Here is a 16,807-nt window from a genome sequence, read left to right as displayed (position 1 = left end):
TGAGAAGGAGAGAGAAGCCTCCAACGCCTTTCACTAGCAACCCCCGCCCCCCCCCATTCGCACGCAATGGAAGGAGAACGGCGCTTACTAGTCTGAGCCCACCACCGCCTTTCACGAGCAGACCAGGCCCGCCGTCAGTGTGCGGGGGCAGTAGGAGGGCCCCATGGAGGAAAAGGTCAGGGAGGAGGAGCCTGCAGCGCCTGGGCTCCTGCAGCTGTGGCCCGTAGAGCCTGGTGGAGATGGGACACAGGGTCAGCTATCCCTCCTGGTACTGCTGGACAGGTGAGAGATGGGAGGACTGGTGCGTCCCAAGGTGTGTGTGACACTGCCCCCCCACCTGTCCTGCTGTCCCCTATCTGTGACACTGCCCCTCCTGTCCCGCTGACCTCCTCCCATGACACCTCCTCCTCCAGTTCCGCTGTCCCCTACCTGTCCTGCTGCACCCTTTTTATCCGGCTGCCCCCTTTTCTGTGACATTTCCCCCTCCTGTCTCTCTGCCCCCCTCCTAACACACTGGCCCCCACCTGTCCCACTGTTACCTTCCTGTCCCACTTCCCCCTCCTGTGGTAGGAGAAGATGGGACTGGAGAAGGAAGAGGACATGGGATGGATAAATTGGGACTGGAGGTGGAATGGGATGGAGGAGGAAGAGGACATGGGATGGAGGAGATGGGAATGGAGGAGGAGGATATGGGATGGAGGAGATGGGACTGGAGGAGGATGAGGATATGGGATGGAGGAGATGGGACTGGAGGAGGATGAGAATATGGGATGGAGGCGATGGGACTGGAGGAGGATGAGGATATGGGATGGAGGCGATGGGACTGGAGGAGGATGAGGATATGGGATGGAGGAGATGGGACTGGAGGAGGATGAGGATATGGGATGGAGGAGATGGGACTGGAGGTGGAATGGGATGGAGGAGGAAGAGGACATGGGATGGAGGAGATGGGAATGGAGGAGGATGAGGATATGGGATGGAGGAGATGGGACTGGAGGAGGATGAGGATATGGGATGGAGGCGATGGGACTGGAGGAGGATGAGGATATGGGATGGAGGCGATGGGACTGGAGGAGGATGAGGATATGGGATGGAGGAGATGGGACTGGAGGAGGATGAGGATATGGGATGGAGGAGATGGGACTGGAGGTGGAATGGGATGGAGGAGGAAGAGGACATGGGATGGAGGAGATGGGAATGGAGGAGGATGAGGATATGGGATGGAGAAGATGGGACTGGAGGAGGATGAGGATATGGGATGGAGGAGATGGGACTGGAGGAGGATGAGGATATGGGATGGAGGAGATGGGACTGGAGGAGGATGAGGATATGGGATGGAGGAGATGGGATTGCAGACAAAGGAGGACATGGAATGGCCAGTGGGCGAATTTGGTGGTACAGCGAAGGGGGAGACTCTGGAGAATGTTGGTGGTCAGGCCCGGGGGGGGCCAGGCCTAAAGCTGTGTAAGGGGCCCAAAAATGTCTGATGGCTGCCCTGTGCAGCAGTTCCCTGCACCCACTCGGGTCCCTATTTTCATCTGGCACAATAGAGATTCTTTTCTTTCTGTGTCTCTTCTGAGACGGTGTCTTTGGCATCAGTTGTGGCTCAGCAGTGAAGTCATTGTTGGCAAAGTAGACAGCTGAAAATATTATGCAGACAATAAAGCCACTGATTGCAACAACCTGCACAAATCAGGAAAATCGACACAAAAAACACGTTTATTGAACGGACATGTGGAAAAGGGACGGTGCTGTTGCTGTACAGAAGAGAAGTGAGTTTTGCAGGACATTTCCATCAGTGTTTGAATTACAATGAAGATGTAGACAACTTGGCCATAATAAAAACATTTGCAGCTTGAGAGGTTATGTGATAAGTTGCTGATCTGCTATACTCACTTGCTGAATATCTTCCTGGCTGCCTCCTCTATCTCCATCGCACATACCATGTGCTTGCTGCCCAGATGCCGCACAAAATCTTCTGTTTTGTGGGCACATACTGGCAGAAGACGTCACACAACTGCGCAATTGTAACTTATAGTAACGCAGAGCCGTATCGCAAAAAATGGCCTGGTCATGGGGGGTAAATCTTCTGGGGAGGTTAATCTTGGTTTCATGTTCTGTTCTATGACTGAGGATCATTTTTAATGACATTCTTGTAATGATAAGGTATAGATCTACATGGATGGGAGAAGCTTTATTCTGGAGAAAGACAGACAGTGCAGAGCATAGAATTCGTCTCTTATCACACAGAACAATCTAGTAGTGTGACCTCCATGTGTTATAGTGAGCCCTGAGCTCTGAGAGGGGGGGGGGGGGGCTGTGTGAGGAGCAGAGAGGGAAGGTCTGAGGTAAGTTGTCCCCTCTCCCTCCTTCTACGTACCCCCTGAGAAATATCTTTCTTCTTCCTCCCTCTAGTCATGTGACAAGGGCATAGAATGAGTGAGAACGGCACAGCCTTCCCTCACTGCACAGCGGAGATCTCTATTGCCACCTGCAGACTGGAGGGAGAAGAAAGCCGAATTCACTCTCCAGCTATCTGTCTTCTGTCCGTACATCAGGGCTGAGCGGTGTCACAGCCTGCGCATGCCCTGTGCGTCGGGGGGGCGGGTTTACTCTGATTGGCGGAGGGGGCGGGGAGGTGCGATACTCTGATTGGCGGAGAGGGCGGGCACGCGCTTACGCTGATTGGCGGAGGGGACAGGCGGATAACGCTCATAACAGGCAAGCGCCAGCCGACCGGCGCCATTTTCTTCTGTGTCTTGAAGGCGGCTTATCGGCTCTCATCACAGCAGAGGAACAGCGCCATACAGCGGATTTTTTGGAGATTACAGGCAGAGCTTTTTCATCGGAGATATAGTAAGTGTCATTATCAGTGATGTCACCTTAGTAGTGAGATCGGGTCCAGGGTCGGGATGTGTGGGGGGGCGGGGACAATAGAGAAGGGGAGCGGCTTGTACTGTAATGATCTGTCAGTGTTTTCTCTCCTCCTTTCTAATCCGGAGGATTCACACTCAGCATCAGAGCTGCCATTAGAGATCACAGGGGCCCCCGAACACCCCACTGACAGGGGCCCCCGAACACCCTGCTGATGGGGGGCCCCCAACACCTCACCCGACAAGCGCCCCAGAACACCCCACTGACAGGGGCCCCCGAACACCCCACCCGACAGGTCCCCAAGCACCGCACCCGACGGGGGCCCCAAGCACCCCACCCGACATGGGCCCCAAACACCTGACCCCAGTGACGGGGGGGGGCCCCGAACACCCTACCCGACAGGGGCCCCAAACAACTGACACCACTGATGGGGGGGCACGGAACACCTGAACCCACCTGACAGGCGCCCCCAACACCCCACCTGACAGGGGCCCCCTCCTCCTCCCAGTTCTAATCTTTTCACCAAATTCCTATAGAAAAGTGACGCCATCCCCCATGCAGTGTTTGTGTATCCCCCTCCCCCCATGCCTGCTGTCTGCAGAGATCTGCCTGGACTGCATCCAAGCAATGTGTACAGTGCTGCCTGTGAGACAGAATATCACATCACATTACATAACAGTATATCACATTACATCACAATACATGACAGTGTCACACTCTGAGTGGTTGGGGAAGGAGGTGACAGGAGGAGCTGGTAGTGTCTGGTGGTGGCAGAAGGTGATGGTGGCAGGAGGAGTTTGTGGCAGGAGCTGGTGGGGACAGGAAGTGCCAGGAGCTGGTGGTGGCAGGAGGAGCTGGTGATGGTGGCATGAGCTGATGGGGGCAGTAGGAGCATGTGGCAGGAGCTGGTGGTGGCAGGAGGAGCTTGGGCCAGAGCTGGTGATGTTGGTAGGAGCTGGAGGGGGCTGGTGGTGGCAGGAGGAGCTTGTGGCAGGAGGTGACGGTGCTGGCAGGAGCTGGTTGGGGAAGGAGGTGACAGGAGGAGCTGGTGGTGGCAGAAGGAGGTGGTGATGGTGGCAGGAGGTGAGGGGGCAGGAGGAGATGGTGAACAAAATATGATGGACTATTTTTATATTGAACCTTAAATTGCATTGCTATTCAGATAGTGTACTTGTTTGTAGCCCAAATACTGAAATTTGCAATTAAAACTGTAATTTTTTAACCTTAATAAAATGGCAGTAAAAATTTGGCTTTGCCAGTAAATTCTGGGTGTCATGCCAGTAAATTTCAATCTGGTAGGTTGGCAACACTGGCACACACTACCCAATGGGGCACAGGGATCCCCACCTGGGGGCACACACACTACCAAGTGGGGGCACAGAAATCCCTGATGGGGGCACACACTACCCAGTAGGGGCACAGAGATCCCCCACCAGGGGGCACACACTACCCAATGGGGGCACAGAGATCCCTGCCAGGAGGGCACATACTACCCATTGGAAGCACCGTTCCCCCTTTACATGTGAATCCACAGAGTTCTCTTACACTGTAAGGGGGGACTCTGCAGACTCTGATATAAGGGAGAACTCTGGGGACTCTAACATAAGGGATGATCTGGGAACCCTGATTTAAGGGGGAACACCGTACTCTGGTGCACGGTGAGGACGGTTGAAAGGGGAACTGTGATATAGAGGGTGCTCTGAGAACCCTGATTTACCTCGGTGTACTCACTCAGCCACTTGATCGTTCTTATGGGTGGCGAGAGGGGACATCCCCTCCCCACCACCCTCCGGTGCTTCTACCAACTTACTGCTGTGGAGAACAGATCCACCAGGCCTGGATGTTTACCATAGAAATTTCCGGCGGACCAGATGGTCGCCAGAGTCTGTTTAGAGGCTGGGCGCGATGTTATGACGTCACGCCCGGCCTCTGCATTCAAACAGCGCCGCCTCGGCTGGGAAGCTGAGATCGTTTTTATATTTCAGCTGTCCCAGCCTAGAGGTGACATGTGGGGTCTTATTGACCCCACATCTCATTGTAAAGAGGACCGATCATGCCATATTCCTATTACAAGGGATGTTTACATTCCTTGTAATATGAATAAAGTGATCAAAATTATTATTTTTTTTAAAGTGTCAAACTAAAAACATGTAAAGTAAAATTCACAAAATAGAAAAAAAGTTAAAGTGCCCCTGTCCCCATGTGCTCGCACGCAGAAGTGAATGCATACGCAAGTCCCGCCCACATATGAAAACGGTGTTAAAACCACCCATGTGAGGTGTCGCCGCGAACGCTAGAGCGAGAGCAATAATTCTAGCGATTAGACCTCCTTTGTAACTCATAACATATAACCAGTAAAAAAATTTAAAGCGTCGCCTATGGGAATTTTAAAGTACCGAGGTTTGGCACCATTCCACGAGCGTGTGCAATTTTGAAGCATGACATGTTCGGTATCTATTTACTCGGCGTAACTTCATCTTTCACATTATGCAAAACAAAATGGGCTAACTTTTTAATGTTTTGCTTTTTTAAAGCATGAAACTATTTTTTATTTTTTTTCCAAAAAATACACATTTGATAAATACTGCGTGAGATAAAAAGTTGCAATGACCGCCATTGTATTCTCCATGATCTCTGCTAAGAAAAAAATCTATGTTTGGGGATTCTATGTAATTTTCTAGAAAAAAAATGATGACTTTTATATGAAGGAGAGAAATGTCAGAATTGGCCTGGGCGGCAAGGGGTTAAAGGAGAAGTACAGCCAAAGCTTGTTTTGCACTCCTGTGACACGTCACAGAAGTCGATCCAGGAACCCGCGTCATCACAACAATGGAAGTTGGGATCCACCAGGTCCCTGGACCAGCACCCAGATCAGCCTCTCAGTGAGCTGCTGAAAGCCTGAGCCGACCACTCCACCCCCTCCACAGCCCAGCACCCCAGAGAGTGAGGAGGGGGCAGAGCAGAGAGCGGTGACTGACAGTCTGCAGCTCTCTGCGAACCGAGGGATCAACAGTTTTTGATCGCTCATCTCTCCATGTAGAGTGGCCAGGGGACAGATGCAGCATCCACCTAGGTAATTATGATACTGGGAAAAACTCCCAGCATACGGGACAAGAGAAGTGGTACTGTGCAGGGTCCACACAAACAGAATAAGAACAGATACTGAGAATTATGCCCAGCATACCCAGCCATTAAAATGACCATAGTACAGTTTAATTATATGTAAAATCTATGAAATGATATAAAATGAATTTGGCTACAGTGTTACATGGCCGAGGTATTCCCAGTCAAAGTTTTCATACTAGAAAAGTGGCAGTTGGTATGAGGTGTGTGATGTCACAGTGGGCTTCAAACCGGTTCAAACTGGACTGCAGTTGTTTCAAAACATTCCTGCACTGGGAGCTGACCGGGTCATATCGTCAGATTGTGTCTCCTGGGATTATTAGCTTTTTTTATTCAAATATATTGCTATTGTACTATTATTGTATATATTAGTATTATTAGTATTTAACAATTTTAGTTTTTTCCAGACACACCGGCATCAATCACCACCACCATGCCACGGGCTTCACGCCATCCGTCCCGTGGAAGGCGATCCCGTCAGGAGGGAGAAGAGTCTCCAGTTGCTCACCGGACAAGAGGACAACTTCGGAGGAGACGGGAGGAGGCAGAAAACAACCGGAGCCGTTCCCCCAGAGACAGAGCTGCAGAACACCGCCCAGCACCACCGAGACCACCGGCAGTGGAGCAGCCTAACTGTTCCATTTGCCTCTGTGAGTGTAATGCAGGGACCACCAGAACATTACCATGTGCTCACACTTTCCATTCTGTTTGTATTTACAGATGGCTTATACAAACACCAATTTGTCCTCTGTGCCGAGCATTGACTTCACCATACCAAGCCCCTGCCTTGCAAATTCGTCATCGGATAAGGCTTCGTAGAAATCTGGGCATCCGCTGGTTTATCCACTAATGTACCACCTTTCTCTTATTACAGGCCTCAAAAACAGCATGGGGTAACGTACAGTATAACAATATGTTTTTTTTTTTTGTTTTGTTTTTTATATTTCCTGCATATAAATGTGGTGAAATAATGGACCAGCAGGTAATATCAACAATATAGTAGATTGTGTAATACAATGAAAACTATAAAATGCAGCCCTGTGAAAAGAAAATTTTAGTGAAACCGTTGGGAGACTGGCACCAAAAGTGCCGACAGGTAGATGTCCCTACATGGGAAGGCGATCACCAGCTGGAATGGTCTGCGGTGCTCCCAATAGCATCCAGTCAGGGTTTAAAATCATGAAAAAAAACAATAAAAGAAAAAGGGCCTCCACATAGTGCATGAATCCAAGTGAAAAAAGATTTGTTTTATTTAAAATAAATAAATGTACAATCACCAATCATGATGGGTACATAAAGTGATCACATAAAAATGGCGTGGTAACGAGAGCACATTAGGCTAGCAACCTGAAAAATAAATAAATAAATAAAAAGGGCATATGCCCCAGTAGATGGACTATTGTCCAAAATAGGTCGGGTTGCTGGCCCATTGTGCTCTCGTTACCACACCATTTTTTATGTGATCACTTTATATACCCATCATGACTGGTGATTGTACATTTTTATTTATTTTTAGAAAAAATCTTTTTTCACTTGGATTCAGGCACTATCTGGAGGCCCTTTTTCTTTTGTTTTTTCATGATTCCCATGTAGGGATGTCTATCCGTCGGGTTTTTTTTGGTGCCAGTCTCCCACCGGTTGCTGCTGGAGATGTGATCGAGGTTCACCATCACACCATCATTTCCCAGTTAAGATCCACGGGAGTGGATGGCTTAAAGGCTCGTTTAACCCACCGCTATACGGCGTGTGTGCCCACCACCTGTGGTAAGTAAGGATGAGCTCAGGCGTGTTCGCATGCTCCACGTGAAGAGCCCGCCAGGAAGTCAGCGCAATGCTGCGCTAATCACAGGCAGTGAGACATTGTCCTGATGTGCGGCTGCAGAGATTGGGCAATGTCTCACTGCCTGTGATTAGCGCTGCGCCAACTTCCTGGCCTGCTCTGCACGTGGAGCATGCGAACACGCCTGCTGCTAGTCACTAGTTTAACACCCATCCCAAGAGGTGACTCCTTTCCACCAATTTCTTTTACTATCATCCCCGGGGGTGACTCCTGAGATCTTCACTAAAAGATTTATTTTCACAGCGCTGCATTTTATATAGTAGATGATGGCTGGAAAAAGAAAATGCAAAAGGCAATTACCACTGAAAAAGAGACCCTTCACCTTGACGTGGCCTTGAGCTCGCGGGTGGAGGCTCCAGGCTACTACTACCCAAAAGGGGTCCCTTCACCCCGACGCGGCCTCTAGTTCACGGTGGAGGCTCCAAGATGAATAACAACAGAAAAGGAGTCCCTTTTAGAGGATTTAGAGAGACAATGCCTCCACCGGCCACCATTTTAAAGAAGACCAGAAGCTGGTCTACAATTAGGGTTGCCACCTGTCTTGTTTCGACCCGGACATTCTGGGTGTTGACACATGTGCCCGAGTTTCAACCTGCCTAAATCCTGGACACATATAGCAACAGTTGAACTGTCCTGTAGTCCCGGCTGCAACATCTACAGCGGCGCATCGATTCCCGAGCCCACCATCAATGTACACTGTCACATACTGCCTGTGCAAGAGCTGGCTCCCTGTGACTGCCTGAATGAGTTGTGTGTGGGCGCTCGAGTCTGTGATTGGCCTGGTGGAGCAGGTAAGTGGTCACATGTGGACTGGGGGTGATCGCACCCGGCCGGAGTCCCGCCTCCCTGCCTGGCGCGCTGTGTTTCTCCTAACTGAGGTGAGGTCTCTCTGCAATCCGCTCTTCCACCCGCCCGTCTGTCAGCCCGCCCCTCTTTGCAAACCGCCCCCCCACCTCTCAGTCCCCTCTCTGTCAGCAACCCTCCCCTGCTGTCAGTCCCCCTCTCTCTCAGCCCCCCTCTCTTTCAGCAACCCCCCTTTCAGCCCCTTCTGTCAGCCCACCCCTCTCTATAAGCCACCCTCCTCTGTCAGCCCGCCCCTCTATAAGCCATCCCCATCTGTCAGCCTGCCCTTCTCTGTAAGCCGCCCCCCTCTCTCTCTCAACAACCACCCCTGTTAGCCCCCCCCCCCTCTCTGTAAGCCACCCCCTCTGTCGGCCACCCCCATCTGTCAGCCCACTCCCCTCTCTGTCAGCAGCCCCCCCCCTCTGTCAGCCCCTCTCTGTCAACAACCCCCCGTCAGCCCCCTTCTGTCAGCCCGCCTCTCTCTGTAAGCCACCCTCCTCTGTCAGGATCCTCCCCTCTATCAGTCCCCCTCTCTGTAAGCAGCCCCCTTCTGTCAGCCCCCCTCTCTATAAGCCATCCCCATCTGTCAGCCCGCCCTTCTCTGTAAGCCAACCCTTCTGTCAGCAACCCCCCCTGTCAACCCCCTTCTGTCAGCCTGCCCCTCTCTATAAGCCACCTCCATCTGTCAGCCCGCTCCCTTCTATGTCAGCAACCCCTCCTCTCTGTTAGAAACCCCCCTCTGTCAGCAACCCCCCTTCTCTGTAAGCCACCCTCCCCTCTGTCAGCTATCCGACCCCCCCCCCCCCCCCCCCCGTCAGCTACCCACAAACAGCATGCAAAACCCCCCTTTCTTCCCTCGCTCCAGTGGGGCTAATGTCCTGCAGCTGGGTCACACTGCACTCTCTATCTGTGCAGTTTCTCTCTCCCACCCAGCCGCCGGCGCCACCAGACACTTTTGCATGAGAAAGCATGGTATTACAGACTCCGCCCCCTAACAGGTTCACACATATCTTTGCAGCGGCTCCTGGAAGGTAAGGTTTTTTTGCCTCGCTGTAATGGAGGTATCTATTGAGGGGGCACTGGATAAAAAGGTGCTTGAAAGGGTTGTAGAATGCACAGTGCCACCTTGTGAAAAGTTTATATGGGGTTGGGTTCAGTAGAGCTGATTCAGGTTTTTGGATGGAGGTCCTCTGCCCTACAAACACCGTCCTCTGCCATATGGGCACCGTCCACTGCCCAACGGGCACCGTCCACTGCCATATGGGCACCGTCCACTGGTCTACCGGAACCGTCCACTGCCCTACCGGAACCGTCCACTGCCCTACCGGAACCGTCCACTTCTCATATTACTACTCATATTTTAACTGACATTTCTTTTATTAAATCATATTTTATAGGTACATGAATGTTTTTGTTTTATTTAACCATGTCCCTTTAAGTCCTCCATCCCACTGTTAATGCAATTTGGCCACAGCCACTGTTCACCGTAGCACACCTCATTACTACTCTCTATGGGTAACCCAAAAGGTGTCCCAGGTATTATACAATCCTGTAGCGTGTACTACAAAAAAATTGCCGTGCACCGCAAAAGTGTTCGGGTTTGGCTTGAAGAAAAGGTGGCAACCCTATCTACAATAGAGATACTGCGGCGTCGCCCACCCCCACTGCCAGTGTCTATGGAAGGTGGGCGGCACCGCAGTTCAAACTGAAAGGTGCGGCAACGGCGGTGTCTGGAGGATCTGTCAGGGGTCAGTCTCCGTCTGGAGGATGTCAGAGGGGGCCAGTCTGGAGGATGTCAGAGGGGGCCAGTCTGGAGGATGTCAGAGGGGGCCAGTCTGGAGGATGTCAGAGGGGGCCAGTCTGGAGGATGTCAGAGGGGGCCAGTCTGGAGGATCTGTCGGGGGGGCCAGTCTGGAGGATCTGTCGGGGGGGCCAGTCTCAGTCTGGAGGATCTGTCGGGGGGGCCAGTCTCAGTCTGGAGGATCTGTCGGGGGGGGGGGGGCCAGTCTCAGTCTGGAGGATCTGTCGGGGGGGGGGGCCAGTCTCAGTCTGGAGGATCTGTCGGGGGGGGGGGGGCCAGTCTCAGTCTGGAGGATCTGTCGGGGGGGGGGGGCCAGTCTCAGTCTGGAGGATGTCAGAGGGGGCCAGTCTCAGTCTGGAGGGTGTCAGAGGGGGCCAGTCTCAGTCTGGAGGATCTGTCGGGGGGGGCCAGTCTCAGTCTGGAGGATCTGTCGGGGGGGGGGGCCAGTCTCAGTCTGGAGGGTGTCAGAGGGGCACCAGATGTTGAGGACTGATGGGGACACCAGATGTAAGGAGGGGCTCCGCTGATGGAGACACAGATGTGAGGAAGGCTGCTCTGATGGGGCACCTGATGGCATCTGGTGGCAGGCAATCTGACGCGCTCATGGCTCCCACTGATTCTGCATTATGGTGAGTGTAATATAAAATGAAATCATTCAAATGTAATAATAGAAATAATGCGCTTCAATCATCCCGACACCATAACAATCATGGTGCCGGGATGATTGAAGCACTAACACCAGGTATTTGGAGTCTCTATCTGCTGATAGTCAAATTCTGGAAAACACATATTGCTATTGTGGTGTAGGATCGAGGGCTGCTGTCTCTTCACCCCCCCCCCTTTCCCTCTCCATCCATCCCCCCCCCTTTCCCTCTCCATCCCTCTCCCCTTTCCCTCTCCATCCCGCATTCATCTCAGACTATAACCACACCCCTTCAAGCCACGCCCACTATTTTTACGTAAACCACGCCCATATTTTTGCTGTGCACTGCATTTTCACCTTTTCATATGCCACACCCATATCCGCATGCCCGCCCCCTAATTATAATACAACTCTGCCTACTGCCAAAAAAAGTGTCCACGATTTTTTTTTTTTTTTTTTACAATGTTGCCAACTATGCACGGGGCACATAGATAACAACTGTGTGACTGGCGTTCTTCCAGTGCAGAAAATGCCAATCATCGTACTATGTGTGAACAGGCACAGAGCTTCTTCACACCGTGTCCGTTTACTGCAGGGATGTCTTTAATATTGATTGGACCCTGGGTAAAAAATTTCTTGGGCCCCCCCACCCCCATGCAACTTCACTCTCCACCTGCTCTGAGGCATACAATAAATAACAGCTAGACTTAGTCAGTTTACCGTATCAGATCAGGCAGCAATTGCGATTGGTTGCCAGTGGTTACAGCATATCATTACTGCTTAATGACTGGTTGCTAGAGGTTACAGCACACATTACGGGTCACTGATTAGTTGCTAGAGCTTACAGCAAATGATTTCTGCTCGTTAATTGGTTGCTAGAGATTACTGTACAGTAATACTGCTCACTGGATGGTTGCTAGAGGTTGCAGCACATCATCTCCTCACTGCAGGGGGCCATGATATAAATATGACTGATACCTTTATTTACATATCAATGCCGCTAGCCACAGCTATTTACTTAGTAATGCCGCCACATTTACATGTAAACACAGGGTCTGCAGGTGAGTCATCTGTACACAACAATAGGGCAAAGCTGGGCAGCATTAGTACCAGCACTTCACACTGAGATATCGGGACACAGCACAGGACTAAAACTTCAGGGGAAGTTTTAAACTGAGAAAGGGAATTTAAACTGAGATATTTGGCAAGTATGGGGAAGCTGCTTTGGGCCCTACAACAATGACAGGACACGGGGCATCTGCCCCTTTTGCCCTGCCTTAAACTGGCTCTGCACCTTTTAAAAAAAAAAAATATTAAAAGCCAGCAGCTACAAATATTGCAGCTGCTGACTTTTAATAAATTGACACTTACCTGTCCCAGGGTCCAGCGATGTCGGCGGCAGATGACGAGCAATCGCTCGTCTCTCTGCTGCCCCCGCCGCCATCCTATGTCAGGGAATTGGGAAGTGAAGCATTGTGGCTTCACTGCCCGGTTCCGTACTGCGCATGCGCGTGTCGCGCTGCGCATCTCTGCTGGTCCCCGCTGTGTCCTGGGAACTGTTTCCCAGAACACAACGGGGGGGCGCATCTGCGGCGGTCTGTCCCGGAAGTGGGTGCAGATACCTGGATTATCCAGGTAACTGCACCCCCCTCACCCCTGAAAGGTGCCGATTGTGGCACCGGAGGGGGGGAGGGATCAGATGAGCTGAAATTCCACTTCAGGGTGGAGGACCGCTTTTAAAGATGGCCCTGGTTTACTGCACAACAACACATGCATGGTGTGAACATAGAATACAATAGTTTCCTATGGGTCCTGCTGTATTATACATGTGTGGAGGTGTGCAGCAAAATGCAGATCAATGGACATGATGTGAACAAGCTCTTCTTTAGTATTACAGAACTGGACGGTGCTCATGGGATAAGCCTTCAGTACAATGGAAGAACTTCTCACTGCCACTGCTGGAAGAATGAAGATAAGAAAGTTGCATAAGTGGGGAAACAGAAAAATGTGTGGAAAGAACACGGCTTTGTGATTTATTTATTTTTAATGAAAATTAAACTATTTAAAGTAATACTAAAGTCTCCATTTTTTGTTATACTTACCTGCTCTGTGGAATGGTTTTGCACACAGCAGCCCCATCCTCCTCTTCTCTGGTCCCCCACAGGCTCTCCAGGCCCCTCCTTCCTGCTGAGTGTCCGCACAGCAAGCAGCTTTCTATGGGGGCACCCGAGCTGCTGCTGTGTGTCCATTCAGACACAGAGCCACTATTCGGCCACATACAATCTCCTCATTGACTTTGACAGCAGTGGGAGCCAATGGCGCCACGCTGCTGTCTCAGCCAATGAGGATGAAAAGTCCCAGGCAGCCGGGACTCTCCTGCAACATCGCTGGATCGAGATGGGCTCAGGTTAGTATTAGGGGGGCTGCTGCACACAGAAGGATTTTTATCTTAATGCATAGAATGCATTCAAATAAAAATCTTCTGACTTTACAACCACTTTAAGCCTGATTTGTTTATATGCAATGGTCAGCAGTGATAGATTCCTCCATCTGCACTGCTAGCAAGGTGAGATTTATAGACCACGTAAAGTGATTGTAAACCTCAGATATGAAATATGAATAAAGCATTTCCGTCTCTAGTGTGTACTTGTCTAAGTTAATCAACATAATCAATCAACATTATTTTTAATCCTCATGCTGCTAGTCTTAGTAAATAGAAAAGTATACCATATTTACTTGTCTTGGCAAAAAAAGTCGGAGTCTTCAGGAGGGGAGGAGGGTTTTTCTCAACTAAGCACACACTCCTGCATGCAGGCCTGAGCTAAAGGCAGATGGAATCCAGGAAGAAAATGTTACATGAATCATTGCCCTTGCTCAAGATGGTGAGGGGCAGAAATGCTAGGGGGGTGTTTTTCAAAGTGATTTCTCAACAAAATAAAGCATAGATAGAGACATGGATGGATGGGGGAGTTTGCTTTGAATATTCAAAATTAAATAGTCTTTTTGTTTTAGTGTAAAGATTGGTACAGCGCTCCCCTAAATGGTAAATAAACTTTATATACCTTATGTGTGCAGGGCCATCTTTAATATTGATTGGACCCTGGGCAAAACTTTTCTTGGGCCCCCCACCCCCCATGCAGTTTTGCTCTCCACCTGCTCTGAGACATATAATAAATAGCAGCTAGACTCAAAATCGGTTTACTGAATCCAGATCAGGCAGCTATTGTGATTGGTTGCCAGAGGTTACAGTGTATCCTTACCGCTCACTGACTGGTTGCTAAAGGTTACAGCACACATTACAGGCTCACTGATTAGTTGCTACAGGTTACAGCACATGATTTCTGCTTGTTGAGATTACTGTACAGTAATACTGCTCACTGATTCATTGCTAGAGGTTACAGCACATCATCTCCTCACTCCAGGGGTCATGCTATATACATATGGATGCCGCCTTTATTTACATATCTATGCAGCTATTTACATATGAATGCTGGTTATTTACATGTAAACACAGGGTTTGAAGGTGAGTCATCTGTACACAACAATAGGGCAGAGCTGGGCAGCATTAGTAGCAATACTTCACACTAAGATATCAGGACACAGCAAGAGACAAGGAAATTTAAACTGGGATAGTTGGCAAGTATGAGGCAGCTGCTTTGGGCCCCACAACAATGACAGGGCCCAGGGCAGCTGCCCCTTTTGCCCTGCCTTAAAAATGGCCCTGTATGTGTGAACCTTCTGTGATGGGCAGCAATACAATAAATCAATCAACATAATAAAGAAAGTAAAAACAAAAATGAAAAAGAATATTAGAAATGCAAATCATTTAACCACTTTAAGACCAGGCCTCTTTTTATGCCCCGTACGCACGGTCGGAAATTACGATGGGAAAATTCAGATCGGATTATGTTGTTGGAAAATCCGATCGCGTGTGGGCTCTAGCGGGCTTTTTCCGTCGGAACTTCAGACGAAAAAAATTTGAGAGCAGGACCTAAAATTGTCCAACATCCAGTCTGACTTTTTCCGATCAAATGTATAGAATTCCGATGCACAAAGTGCCACGCATGCTCAGAATAAATTTGGGGATGAAAGCTATTGGCTACTGGCCTCTACCTAGTCCCATCATATACATTGTACGTCACCTCGTTCAGAACGATCGGATTTTCCTACAACTTTGTGCGACCGTGTGTATGCAAGACTAGTTTCGGCCAAAATCCTTCTGAAAAAATCTGATGGATTTTTTTTTTTGATCGAAATGTCCGACCGTGTGTACAGGGCCTTAGATGTGGTGTTTACAAGTTAAAAGCACTTTTTATTTGCTAGAAAATTACTTAGAACCCCCAAACATTATACATTTTTTTCTAACATCCTAGAGAATAAAATGGCGGTCGTTGCAATACTTTGTAACACTGTATTTGCGCAACGGTCTTACAAGCGCACTTTTTTGGGGAAAAAAATACACTTTTTTTAATTAAAACATAAAAAAGAAAGAAAGATAATGTTACGCCGCATAAATTGATACCCAACATGTCACGCTTCAAAATTGCGTCCGCTCGTGGAATGGCAAACTTTTACTCTTAAAAATCTCCATAGGCGACATTTAAAAAATTCTACTGGTTGTATTTCGCCTTACAGAGGAGTTCTAGGGCTAGCATTATTGCTCTCACTCTACCGATCGTGACGATACCTCACATGTGTGGTTTGAACACTGTTTTCATATGCGGGCACTACTTACGTATGCGTTCGTTTCGGCGGAACAGGGCACGTTTTAAATTTTTTATTTTTTTTATTATTTATTTTACCTTTTACTTTTTATTTTTACACTGTTTTAAAAACAAAAAAGTGTCACTTTTATTCCTATTACTAGGAATATAAACATCCCTTGTAATAGAAAAAAAGCATGACAAGGCCTCTTAAATATGAAATCTGGGGTCAAAATACCTCAGATCTCATATTTACACTAAAATGCAATAAAAAAATAATAATTTTGTACCGTATATACTCGAGTATAGGCCGACCCGAATATAAGCCGAGGCCCCCAATTTACCCCCAAAAAAACTGGCAAACTTATTGACTCGTGTATAAGCCGAGGGTGAGACATGCCTGTCCATCCCTGTGTGTGTGTCCGTCCATCCCTGTGTGTCCGTCCATCCCTGTGTGTCCGTCCATCCCTGTGTGTCCGTCCATCCATCCCTGTGTGTGTGTGTGTCCATCCATCCATCCATCCCTGTGTGTGTCCATCCATCCATCCATCCCTGTGTGTGTGTGTCTCCATCCATCCATCCATCCATCCCTGTGTGTGTGTGTCTCCATCCATCCATCCATCCATCCCTGTGTGTGTGTGTCTCCATCCATCCATCCATCCCTGTGTGTGTCTCCATCCGTGTGTGTGTGTGTGTGTGTGTGTGTGTGTCCAGCCTACCTTTGTCCCGAGCCTCCGTCCCGTGCCTTGCCTCCTTGCCTCCGTCCCGTGCCGTGCCTTGCCTCCTTGCATCCGTCCCGTGTCGTGCCTTGCCCCCGTCCCGTGCCGTGCCGTGCCTTGCCTTGCCTTGCCTCCGTCCCGTGCCCTCTTCGTCGGCGGCCATTGTAAAATTCAAAAGCTGCGCCGCCGCCTTCGCCTGTGATAGGCGGAACACTGAATTTCCCAGCAGCCTGTGTTCCGCCTATCACAGACGTCGTATCA

At 49.6% G+C, this 16,807-nt stretch overlaps 1 protein-coding gene and 1 long non-coding RNA gene across 3 annotated transcripts in view; one reads left to right on the top strand and one right to left on the bottom strand.

The window, feature by feature from the left end:
• LOC143931346 (cytochrome P450 2C55-like) overlaps nucleotides 1–16,807 on the bottom strand; it is a 168,112-nt gene that overhangs the window by 6,172 nt on the left and 145,133 nt on the right. The window contains exon 1 of one of the 2 annotated variants that reach the window (XR_013262877.1): nucleotides 2,381–2,559. The exons of the other annotated variant lie outside the window; for it this stretch is intronic. The gene's annotated coding sequence lies outside the window, so the exon portion shown is untranslated. Of the gene's footprint in view, nucleotides 1–2,380; nucleotides 2,560–16,807 lie in introns of those variants that run through there. 2 annotated transcript variants of the gene reach the window in all.
• LOC143931399 (uncharacterized) lies at nucleotides 10,924–13,202 on the top strand. The gene is made up of 2 exons (XR_013262881.1): nucleotides 10,924–11,924; nucleotides 11,965–13,202. It is a non-coding gene; the product is annotated as an uncharacterized LOC143931399 (long non-coding RNA).

Source organism: Lithobates pipiens, unplaced genomic scaffold (genome assembly GCF_037356315.1).
Source record: "Lithobates pipiens isolate NorthernLeopardFrog02 unplaced genomic scaffold, aLitPip1_a1.2 Scaffold_10, whole genome shotgun sequence".
NCBI lineage: Eukaryota > Metazoa > Chordata > Amphibia > Anura > Ranidae > Lithobates > Lithobates pipiens.
This window is presented reverse-complemented; position numbering and strand designations above follow the sequence as displayed.